The sequence below is a fragment of the Dioscorea cayenensis genome, chromosome 5 (genome assembly GCF_009730915.1).
Source record: "Dioscorea cayenensis subsp. rotundata cultivar TDr96_F1 chromosome 5, TDr96_F1_v2_PseudoChromosome.rev07_lg8_w22 25.fasta, whole genome shotgun sequence".
In the NCBI taxonomy this organism is placed as follows: domain Eukaryota; kingdom Viridiplantae; phylum Streptophyta; class Magnoliopsida; order Dioscoreales; family Dioscoreaceae; genus Dioscorea; species Dioscorea cayenensis.
The window spans coordinates 9514509-9527421 of record NC_052475.1 but is presented as its reverse complement, the minus strand read 5'-3'; the positions used below and the strand labels follow the sequence as shown (position 1 = coordinate 9527421).

Genomic DNA, 12913 nt, shown 5'->3' with positions numbered 1-12913 from the left:
GAACTCTCGTAGCCTAGCCCGTTTGACGTCGAGATATCCCAAGCGCACTCGCAAGGTTCAGGCAAAGAACCACGGAATGATAACAAAATATTTGGGTTTTCCAAGCACGCAAAAAGCACACTCCGGAGAAGGAGAATATGAGATAAGAAGTAAGCAAGTGTATTTTTGGTTCATGGTTTGGACATGTATTTATAGCAAAGAGTTCACTAGCAACTCTCTCAAATAACCAATGTGGGACTAAAAGAATGAGAGGGATTTGGTTTGAGTGTACTAACATGTGAGACCAGGTGGGACCCGCAGGACCCATATCCAACAATCCCCCACAAGTTCTCAGGTACAACAGAACTTAATAGCATGGCATTTACCATGTCCATCAATGTCCTATTTTTTCTTTTAGCAACCCCAGTGGACTCAAGAGTGTAAGGAGCAGTAAACTCATGCACAATCCCATTCTATTCACAAAATGAGGACATAGCATTAAAAGTATACTCTCCACCTCGATCAGATCTAAGAAACTTAATGGTCTTGCCTAGCTGGTTCTCAGCTTCGGCTTTGAAAATCATGAACTTGCTAAGGGCTTCATCTTTGGATTTGATCAGGTAGGTATAACAGAATTTGGAATGATCATCGATAAAAGAATGAAATAACAGTTTCCCACTCTGGTAGGAGGCCTACAAGAATCACAAATATCACTGTGGATCAAATCAATAACTTCAGAATTACGGTGAATGCGAGGAAAAGGTTTCTTGGGTAATTTGGCTTGAACACAGATATAACATTTAGAACCTTGATCAATCTTGGATCTAGGAATCAGTTCAAGGTTTGTCAACCTCCTAATGGATCCAAAGTTCACATGACCCAATCTTCCATGCCAGAGATCATAAGACTCAATGTTTAAAACAACAGAAGAAGAAGAAGGATTGTCAAAACTTTCATTAACAAATAAATCAGAAGGTTCATATACATTGAGTTTAAACAGACCACCGGATACAAAACCTTTACCAACAAAAAGATTACTTCTGAAGATTAAAAGATGATTTGACTCAAGTATAATCTTATAACCAGACTGAATCAAAAGGGAACCACTGATTAGATTTTTTCTAATGTCGGGTACATGTTGAACGTCAAACAAGGTGAGAACTTTCCCAAATGTCATCTTCAAATCAATTCGTCCTCTCCCTAACATGTGTGCTACTGGGCCATTTCCAAGAGTCACACATCCTTCACTTGAGACCTAAAGAAAGTCCCAGAGGAGGGTTCACCCATCTCAAGCACATTTACTTGCGGTTTGGGTGGACAGGAATTTTTGCTGACAGGTTCAGTCTTGCAGAAGAAGCAATCATGAGCAACATGGTTTGTCCTACCACAAATAAACAGTGTTTAGAAATTTTCTCATAAGGTTTAGGAGCAGAAGATTTAGGTTGCTGAGAGGTTTGAGAATGAGAATGGGTTGGCTTGCCCTTGGTCTTAAAGGGTTTCCCTTTAGGGTAAAACTGGTGACCTCTATCAGAAGAGTGGGAATTCCTAGAGCTTTTGGAACTGTTAGGGCTACCATTATGTTCAGCTAGATAAACCAAGCCCTTGTGAGAATCTACACCCTTAGAGAAGATTCGGTTGGTTTCCTCAATTCTGATGGTATTATAAACTACTACAAGGTCCAAGCAATCAATCTTGTGTTCAAGTCCATTTGCAAAGCTTGACCAAGAAGGTGGTAGCTTGTTCAGGAGAATGGACACAATGTGGCTCTCATTGTACACGGTACCACACTTCTCTATGGCACTAAGGTAGTCCTGAAAGGTGTGAATCTGTTCTCCCATCTCTACCCCATCTACCATCTTGTAGTTCTCAAACTCTATGCTCAGGTGACTAATCCTAGTAGCATTGTCATGGCCATACTCCTTTTCTAGGGCACTCCATATATCCTTAGCAGTCTTATAATCAAAGTATTTGTCAGAAAGACGATCAGAAAGAATGCTAAGAATTCTATGCCGGCAGTGGAAATCGATCTCTTCAGGAGTTCTACTAGGAGCTAAGGAGCTAAAGGTTTGGTCTACAGTCAAGATGGATAATCGGTGAAGACCACTAAGATCAAGATCATAGGAATTAGAATCAGAGAATAGAGTAAGGGTTGTGGATACTCCTAAGGTGTACAACTAAAATTCAGCCTGATGTTTTCACCTCCTAAAGTTCACCTTACCGTCAAACTTGACAGGTTTACACGAAGTGTCAGATTGTGCATCCATGTGTGTGTAGTGTACGCTAATCAGGTTCAAGGTCTATTAATGTATACAAGCAAGTTTTAATGTTTAAGAAAGGAGCTGAGAAAAATTACAGTAATCAACTTGCAGAAATAGAGTAATGTAGAAATATACATACAGAAATATGAGCTACAATATTATATGTATGAATACGGCATACAGAAATTTAAGTATAAAATATAGTCTAATATATTATACGTATTAAAATATAGTATTCTATAGTATTATATATATGGAAATACAGTATTACAGAATATGCTTATAAAATACAGAAATATATTTGCAGCTAAACAAATTATGTATAAGACAACAATTTAGCATTAGATTGTAGGAAATATACTACTGTATAGCATGCAAATACTACAAATGAAGACTGTAGAAATATAAGATGCAATCAAACACAAACTACAGCAATATTCAAAATAATAGTTAGAAATTTCCAGCCTGGGGTAGGCGTGCATAATCACTGCCCTAACGCTGAATTGGCCTCCCTCGTACAAGATTTTTCGGCCTCACTCCAAAAGCAGGATACACTAACCCAGGAAGAAAGAACTCTCCTAGCATAGCACGTTCGGCGTCGAGATATCCCAAGCGCACCCGCAAGGTTCAGGCAAAGAACCACGAAATGAGAACAAAATATTTGGGTTTTTTAGTCACGCAAAGGGCACACCTGGTTCCAGGCATGCAAAAAGCACACCTGGGAGAAGGAAAATATGAAAGAAGAAGTAAGCAAGTGTATTTTTGGTTCATGGTTTGGACTTGTATTTATAGCAAAGAGTTCACTAGCAACTCTCTCAAATAACCAATGTGGGACTAAAAGAATTAGAGGGATTTGGTTTGAGTGTACTAACATGTGGGACCAGGTAGGACCCGTAGAACCCACATCCAACAACATCACTGTTAAACCCACCGTCTCCTCCTCTTCTGCCACCTTCGCCGGCGCCGCTGGATCGGAAGCTAGCTCCCGCCACATCTTGACTCTCTGCATTCTCCAGTGAGTGTTTCGTGCTTTTTAGTCATTCTGGTGAGCATTTGATCGACATTTTGCTTGTTTGTTGAACAAAGGGTACAAGTTGTTGTGTCTGTATAGATTCAAGATCTGGTGGATGATTCAACGCTTTGGAAACTCTGCTTCTAATGTGCCATTGGAGATGCAGCTGTTGCTTTTGGAAAGGACGAAGGAGTTCGCTTTGGACAATGAGCAGATGGAAACTCCGGCTACAATGAATACATTTTATGTGCTATTCTTGCCAGTTCTTGATGGTGATTTCCACGCTAGTCTTCAGGGGAATCAAACCAACGAGCTGTAGTTTTGTATTGAGAGCGGTTTGTTTTCATGGGCTGCCCTTATTTGAAGAAATGATAAAAAATACAATGATTTTTAGTTGTTTTCGTTTTGATTGTTGGTGACTTTAGGTGACCCTGATGTAAGGACCTCAAAATTTACTGAGGCTGTTTTCATTAATTCAGGTGATAACCCTTTTGAGCTCATGAGGGATTCTATCAGGTAAATGTGCCTGAGCTTTCCAGGCATTTTATATTGATATTATTTTGTGAAAATTGGATGTTATTGATGGATTTGAACTTTGCATGCAGGATTTTGGCCAAGCACAAACTGACTTTCAGCCATGTTGAGAGCAAGAAGGTAAGTTTAGTGGTTTTGTTGATGAAATCATTAGCATTGTTCTTTTTTCCCTTTTTTAGTTACTGTTTATTGTAACTTTATGTCTGTATATAGCTGAAAAAGAGAGTTTCTCTTGTCTACTTAGTGGGTGCAATTACGAATTCTTCTTGCTTGCAATAATTTAATTTGGTTTGTACACATCAAAATTTGAACATTTCTTATTAATTGGGTGCTATTTGTAGTGATTTCATTGGTGTACTTGGGACGCATGCCTATCTTTGCTTGCAAAACTTTATGTGTTTGTTTGTTTAATTTATTATTTAATTAGCTACATTATATACTTCTAACTAAACTTAGACTGGTTTAGTTTGCTATATCTCTGGTATATCTTTGTCCATGTTGCCTTTTAATTAGATGAATTAAATGCATTTTTAGTTTTGTATTATAAGGTATTTTACAATATAGTTGTTGTACTATATGGCCCTTATTATTGTCATTTTTATTCGCTTTGTCCTATATAAAGGACTTGGCTTTCAAGTGGAATATGCAGCTTTTTTATTTTGTAAAATGTTCCTTAATTATGTGGATTTTCTAATTGGCATGCATAGAGGATGTAGTAGGTCATGTGTCATTGACACGTGGCACTATGCGCCATCTCACTACTTTTTTCTTTATTCAGATGATGATGTGGCTTTAAAAAATGATGTGATAGTTCACATGTCTTTCACACTTGGTATTGGTTGCCATGTCAGAGATTTTTCTTATTCAAATATTGATGCGGTATTAAATTAGTGATGTGGAAGTTCGCATGTCTTTGACATGACACACTGCTTGCGATGTCAATAGTTTTCCCTATTTTAATGATGATGTGGCATTAAAATGCTGATGTAATTATGCCACATCAGCATGGAATATATCATATGTTGTCATGTTAGCAAATGATCAAGCCCTTCCTACTATGAATGTTATTTTTAATTTCTACAATTGAGTTCTTCCCCACTTTTCTTCTTTACTGTTGGCTCACATTAAATTTATGCCACATCAGCATGGAATATATTATCCTGTATTAATGTGGCATTGCCATGCCGATATTTTTAATGCCACATCATCAATTAAATAAGAAAGTTTGGTGACATAGCAACTAGTGTTGCATGTTAATGATACATGGATGTCACATTATCTATACATTCCAATTAGAAATCCATGTGATTAATAAATATTTTAAAACATATCAAAAAATGCATGATGGATTCTACTTGGGTGCCATGTCATCAACATGGGCCAAAGTGACCAAAAATAAGAAGTACATGGGCTATATTGAAGATTTTTGAGGTATAAATTCTGCTTTAGACAATATGTTGTAGTGTTGAGACTAAAAGTGCAACATATCAAAGAGATAACTGTATTGGTCTGACAGATCCCTGCAAACGTGGATTGGTTTCGTTGGTGCACTTGGGATGCATTTTACACTCAAGTCAACCGTAAAGGCATAATGGAAGGTATCCAAAGGTTTGAGGCCATACTTCATTTGTTGTTGTTGACGTTTCTTTTTCCCCTTTATAAAATGGTTTATGCTATTTTTCAGTGAAATGGTGGTCTTTCATCTTGTCAGCAGAATGTATCTTACATTGATTGCTATTGGATTCTTATTCATTGCAAAACTTTTCTGCTTTTGGTGTTTTGATATGTTTTAAATGTTCACAGCTTGTCCGATGGAGGCACTCCTGCAAGATTTTTGATCATTGATGATGGCTGGCAGGAAACAGTGAATGAATTTGTTATAGAAGGTGACAAGGTCCCCTTGCCTATATCCCGCAAGTGCACGGGTTTGTCGAAGTAATAATCCCGGATGAGCGGGTATCGAATCCACAGGGAGTAGGGAATAAAAACACTTAATCCGCTTCTTAGCTATGTGAAAGATCAGTAGTGATAAGTGTAACAATGATTCAATTCTCAAAAGTAAAAACAACAAGTAAGAGAGCACGAGTAAAGGAGGAGGTAAGGCAATTGATAAAGATGGGGTACTCGGATAATGCTCCGCCTAGGACAATCGTTTCAAGTGCAAGAACCCTCTATTATGCTTCCTAATCAATGCAATGGTGAGTCGTGGAAATCCTCAAATACATAGTCCCAAATCTAAGGTCAACTATGCCTAACTCTATACATGTCCCGGAGGAGAAATTAGATAACCTCTCAACCTCGCACTTGAATAGAGTTGCAATGAGCTCTAGGGATTCCAAGTGATAAATCTCTTCCTAATTATCGACCTAACCCTTTGGTCCAGGTGGAAGGTTCCTAACCACGATTAAGCCCTAAATACTAAGATCACTTCAATGCTTCACTCCGTTGCACGCGCAACTAAGCCCCAACGGAGGGTCATCCCTTAGACCATTCACTCTATTATGGCCGCAAAGAACTCGAGGAACGGAGGTAGAATCTATCACGCCAGAGGGGAAAGGGACGCTCATGTACCTCTAGACTCACCCTCTCAACCCTCTCCAACCTAGCTTTGTATAACGCTCGTGGTGTGTCACTCATTCACAAGGTTACCAACAAGAACTCTCAACCCTAGTGTCACTCTAGGGAAATATTCATACAATCAAGCATTCAAGGTTGGAACTCACAACAAACATCAATTAATTGAAAGTATAATAAAGAGATTCAATGAAACAAATACATCCTAGGGTTCACAAATAACCAAGTACCCACTAGGGGTTTAGCTCTCCATGAAGCTAAGTACAATCAAAGAAATAAAATGTAAAAGCAATGAATCCATAGAGAAATCCCCTCGATAGTCATGTCGATGGTCTTCCGGAAAGTCCTCTACTCGTCGTCCAAGGATTCCCTCATCCGGTATAGGATACGCCTCGACGGAAGCTCCCCTACCAACCTTCTTCCTAAGGAATGACGATGTCAGAGCCATAGAATCTCTCCAAAACCTTAGCAAATACCTCTCAAAACCCTAGCCGAAACCCTCTCTCAAGTTGGGGAAAAGATGGAGAAAAGAATGCTGAAATCGGGGCTGAATCGGCTTTAAATAGGGCTGGAATCGGGCGACCACACGGGCTTGTAGATCTTTCACACGCCCATGTGGAATTTCCACACGGGCGTGGATAATTTCCACACGCCCGTGTGGGTTCTCTAAATTTCTATTTTTACGGCCGGCTGTGAACAGTCTGCTACAGTGCCCTGCTACAGTATACGGCCTGAATAGCTTCCCGAATCCATTCTTTCATCGGGGTAACGCAAACGGGCACACGTTCACGTCGTGGATCACTTGCTTCTTCTATGATAGACAAGTTGGTGGAGCTCTTGTTCTATATGCATAAGTCGGAATGCTCGAGTGTGACTGCTGACACGTCCGAATATGCGTGTAAACCGCAAGTGCACGGGTGTCGAAGTAATAATTACCCCGGTGAGTGGGTAGTCGAATCCACAGGGAACAGGGCTACTAATACTAACTTCTTCTCTGCTTTCTAACCTAATGATAAATGGAAAGGTGTGGTGATCTAATGTGCGAAGAAATGAATACCGGAGACAAATATGCAAGGGTAAAATGGATGAAGATCTCAATCAGTAAAAGTGGGGTATTCGGGCAATGCTTCCCCTAGGATTCAGGTATTAGGTACCGAATAAGCAAAGTGTTTCTATGATGAGTAAGTTAAGTCGTGGAAATCCAAATATAATCGGATCCGGCCTCCCGATCACCGATACTAGTCCCCTACGAGGTCCCGGTGGAGAAATCGCTCAATCTCAACACCTCACACCACATATGACTGCAAAGAACTCTAGGGATTCCAAGAGTTGTATCCGATTCCTAAAGATTGATCCAACCCTAATTCCCGGCGAAGGATCCTAACCCCCTACAAGGTCCCGGCGGAGAAATCTCTCAATCTCACGCCTCACACCAAATATGGTTGCATAGAGCTTAAGGAACGGAGATAGAATACACTCAATCGGAAGGGAGAGGGGACACTCCACTATCTCATGACTCACCCTCTCAACCCTCTTTAATCTTGGAAATCTAACTCTAATGGAGACCTCTCTCACATCAAAGTAACAAATCATGCAAATCCAATCAACCACAAGGATTAATTAAACAAGCAAGCAATGAGAATACAAGATTAAAACTTAATCAAACTCGGATTAAATAGAAACACTAAGAAAATCCACAAAAGATGAGAATCCTAGGGTTCACAAGCCCAAATACCCTCTAGGGTTTTAGCTCTCCATGGAGCAACATACAAAACACACCATCAATGAATGAAAGTACATTAAAACCATAGAAATAAACCCCCTTATATATGAACTGATGGCCTTGATGGAGAGCTTCGACGTCTTGAAGGACCCACTCCGAAGCTAGGTTCACCGGTGGCTTCCTTGATGCTATGACGGAGGAGGAATCGATCAAAGTTGGTGACGAAGCGCCTCCAAAGCCGCAAAGACCTCCTCTCCAAACCCTAGCCGTCTCACCCCTCAAGAGCCGCACCAAAGATGAGAAAGAATAGTGCGAAACGGCTATTTATAGGCCTTAGATCGCGTCTGTCACGTGCCCTCACGCGCCCGTGTGGATTTTCCATGCGGCCGCGTGGGCTGCAGAAATCTCCACGCGGGCGCGTGGAATCTCCACGCGGCCGCGTGGACAGTATTTTTGCTACAGTACTGCTGCAGTGAAATTGCTACAATACTTTTCACAAAACGCGATCCGAACACTCTTCTCTTAAGGCCACATGTCCGGGCACACGTCCATGTGGTAGGCTATAAAACTTTTCTTCATCGACGTATCTTTGAGAGGTCTTGCAATCTTCACAAAGAGAAGGAATATGAAGATGTGGCTGCCTTTGTGCCCTTCCAAATAGTAAATTGACTTGAATCTTCTTGGAAGTTGGCACACATCTCCACGTTTATGAACTGCTCTCGTGTCTTCATCCTTGAATTGAACAAGAACTCCCAACATTGTGTCTTTATAGCCTATTTTTGCTTCCTTTTTACTCTTCAAGGCATTCACAACCTATATGCATAAAAGAACACCAAATACACAATATGAGACATAAACCACAGTAAAAATGATGCTCAATGCATGTAAAACATATATAAAAATATGTCTACTCAAGCACTTATCAACTGCCCTTGTGCCCCTCCAAATGGATGTGCCAATTCGAATACGAGGAGGTTGGCACACACTCTAGCATCTCAGACCCGACCTATGTCTTCGCGTTTGAACTTTAGCAAGATTTCCCCCAAAATTGGTGCATTATGATCCACATTGGCTTCTTTCCTTCATAATCGGCCTCACAACCCTACCTGCACGAAAGTAACATAAAAACACGCATATTAGTGTAAAAACCCAAGAAGAGTAATGCTCAACATAAAGGAAGAATGCTTCGCATTAATATCACACAAGCACTTATCAAAAGGTCAACCACATGTTGAAGGCACTCAGTTAGTTGTCATTTCCATAGATTTCCTGTCACTTTTCCCATTTTTGAGCAAATGGAATTATATTTCCAGATAATGGTTAGCCAGGATTACTGAAAGGGCTGATTTGATTGCTACAAATTAAAAATAGCAATCTCAAGTTTGCAACTGTCACATCACAATACATGTCAAAAACTTGGTTTATAAATTGTTGAGAAACACTTGAATCCGTGTTCAAATGTTCCCTACACTGCTCTGTGTCTTCGTTCCTTCTCCTTTTCTTTTCGTCACTTTGATGTGTTCTCCAAGTAATGCATAATCCTCATGAACTTAATTTTTTGTCATAGGTTTGCGATGAGACTTGTTGAAGTAAAGGGAAACCATAAATTCAAGAACAATGATTTTGACAGTGCATGCCACGATCTTGGGCACTTCATCAAAACCATCAAAGAGAAACATGGACTAAGGTAAATTTGGTTTCTAGAAAGAATGTTGTCTAGCTATTCCAGTCAACTATACACCTAATGCTGCTATTGCGATTATAATATCACAAAAATTCAATATGGGCATGTTTACATGTGGCATGCATTGGCTGGTTACTGGGGAGGAGTCCTTGTCACATCAGAAGACATGATGAAATATAACCCTAAACTTGAGCATCCAGTTAAGTCTCCAGGAAACATAGGGAATGTTAGGGATATAGCCATAGATAGTTTGGAGAAATATGGAGGTGGGCTTGTGGATCCAACCAAGATTTATGAATTCTACAATAATTTGCATGGCTATCTCTCAAAAAAAGGCACTGATGGAGTTAAAATAGACGTACAAAATTTGATTGAATTCTTGGTTTAGGCCATGGTGGGCGTGTTTCATTGAGCAGGAAATACCAACAAGCTCTTGAAGAGTCTATTGCTAAGAATTTCCCAGACAACAGCATAATTTGCTGCATGTGTCATAATTCTGACAGCATATACAGGTATATTTCTTTTACCCTTCTAAATGTTTCTCTGGGATTAATTAGTTAATCATTGTTTAGTAAACAATTCATCTTTTGCATCACCACAGCTTCAAGAAGAGTGCAGTTGCAAGGGCATCAGAAGATTTTTTGCAGACCTTACATGTAGCATCTGTGGCATTCAACAGTTTTCTTTTGGGAGAGATTGTGGTACCTGATTGGGATATGTTCCATGTAAGGCTTCATTTGTAGAGCAATTTCTTTAGTATATCTCCATTGTTCATATTGCAGTTGCATACTGACTTTCTTGTCCATTTGTTTATGACTAGAGTTATCATTCCTCAGCTGAGTTCCATGGTGCAACCAGGGCTATTGGTGGATGTGGCGTATATGTTAGGTAACTTAAATTGGAATGCCATTGCTTTCTTATCCTCATCGTCACATAATCCTTCTTGCCTATTTGGATACAGTGACAAAGCCAGCGAAACATAATTTTGAAATTCTAAGGAATCTTGTATTGCCTGATGGATTTGTTCTCAGAGCTAAGCATGCTGGTCGTCCCAGTCGAGACTGTTTATTTAAGGACCCTGTCATGGATGGCAAGAGGTCAGTTTGTCTACTACTAATTATGTATCCTACTTTCAGCCTTCTAGATGCTGAAGCTTTTATAAGTCACAAACTTGGTCCTTACAGTTTGCTGAAGATATGGAACTTAAATGAGTTCACTGGAGTTGTTGGGATTTTCAATTGCCAAGGAGCTGGCAACTAGCCACTAAGGGAGCCAACCACATTAGCCAGCACAGAACCCATTTAAAGTCATGTAAGTCCATCAGAAGTCGAGTTTCTTGAAGACCTTGCTGGTGAAAGTTGGAATGGAGATTCTGCAGTATTCGCCTTTAATTCAGGTATTAGTTTAATTTCCTTCTTTCTCAGGTGAAAGATCTACCAACTTTCTGCTATGTTTTGTGATATTAATGATATATTTTGTCCGTTATCCAAAGAAAGGATTCTGATTCTTGGAGCAAACAGCCTCCTAAAATAATGTTAATGTTGATTTCCTTGTTGTAATTTAAAATATATTATTCTGCAGCCTAACTGGGGTTCATAGCCCTTTTAAGTATTCATAAAGACTCTGAAAACTTTTTTTAATTAGATTTCTTTCCGTCACCCCTGAACCAAAAGAGTTCCCTCAATATCAGAAGTATTATGTGATTTTCTCAATAGGTATCAGATGTTTTTAGTGCCAAGTGAAATTATTATTTTCACATACCAAGTTTTTCTACTTTCCAGGACATCTTTCAAGAATTCCTAAGAATGGCATTCTGGAAGTTTCGCTTCACACTCTGCAATGTGAGATATTTACTATGTCGCCAATCAAGGTTTGTTGGCTTGCCTATTCTTTACAATAAGCAATGGCCTAATTTTCTCAGTCATTTCAGGATGATTTGTTTTTGCAGTGGTTAAATGAGAAAACGTGCTGCTCTGTATCATTTTAACATGAACTGCTGTCATCTCAGGTTTATGGAGGGGAAATTTGAGTTTGCACCATTTGGATTGATTGATATGTATAGCCCTCTTCACAATACTAATCAAATGTAGAGGACTCGGCCGCTTTGGAGCATACTCAACCACTAAGCTGATGCAGTGTAGGATCGATTCAATTGGAGTGGAGTACACATATGAACCTGAATGTGACATTGGATCTTGCTGTTCCAAAAGAAAGCAACTTGAACCAAATTGAAATTATCTATTCACCCAACCAAAGCAATTTATGCTGAAAGGTATGTCTAGGTTGTTACATCTAACCTGATCATGTCACTTACTGTGAAGGCTGTCTTCTGTTGTCATCTTTGCCTATGCATGTTGGAATTGTATCAAATCACGGGTAGCCAGGTTTTTTTTTTGAATAAAGTGGATAAACCACAAATTTATTAGAAAAAAGAGAGAAACAAAGAGAACAAAGTACAGAAGTAAGATAAACCAAACTGGCAAACAACAATAATAAAAGATGATATCCTCACCAGGGATGAGAATAACAGTAAATAGAACTAGAATAAAAAACAACAATAATGTAGATGAGGGAAAAGATAGCGAGCTGAGCTGACGAAGTCTATCATCTGGAGACAAAGGCCAGTCCAGCAACAAAAGAGAAGCAAATTACTCCCGGTCTATGATATACGCCATTTTCTCCTGTAGAGTCAGTGGATCTGGAGCTCAGGAAGTTAAGAGAACGGTTGATCTTCTGAGCAGCATCAGATGGTTCCTGCTGAAAAGGCACCGAGTCTGCAGTAATCCAAGAAAGAAGCATGTTAGCTGTCTTATTGAGTATAGAAGTAATGGATGAATATTTTTGGTTAGAAATACGATTGTTGCGTTCTAGCCAGATGTTCCAGAATATGGCTCTAGTGCATAGGTCCGAGAGTATCCTTGAGGTAGAATTTAAGGAGGTGATCCAAGTGGTCCAGATGTTGTAGATAGAGATTGGGAGAGTAGCAACATCTAACAGACCTTGGGAAAAGACCAAATTCTCTCCGAAAACGAACAATCAATAAAAAGATGATCTACTGTTTCTGAGTTATTATGACATAGAATACATGTGTCAGTAGCATTAGGATTGCAACCTTATTTGAAAAGATTATCGAGAGTAAGAATTTTGTT

At 39.5% G+C, this 12913-nt stretch overlaps 1 pseudogene; it reads left to right on the top strand.

Moving 5' to 3' along the window:
* Nucleotides 1-3109: 3109 nt before the first annotated feature.
* On the top strand, nucleotides 3110-11996 carry LOC120259969 (annotated as a pseudogene).
* The last annotated feature ends 917 nt before the right edge of the window (nucleotides 11997-12913 follow it).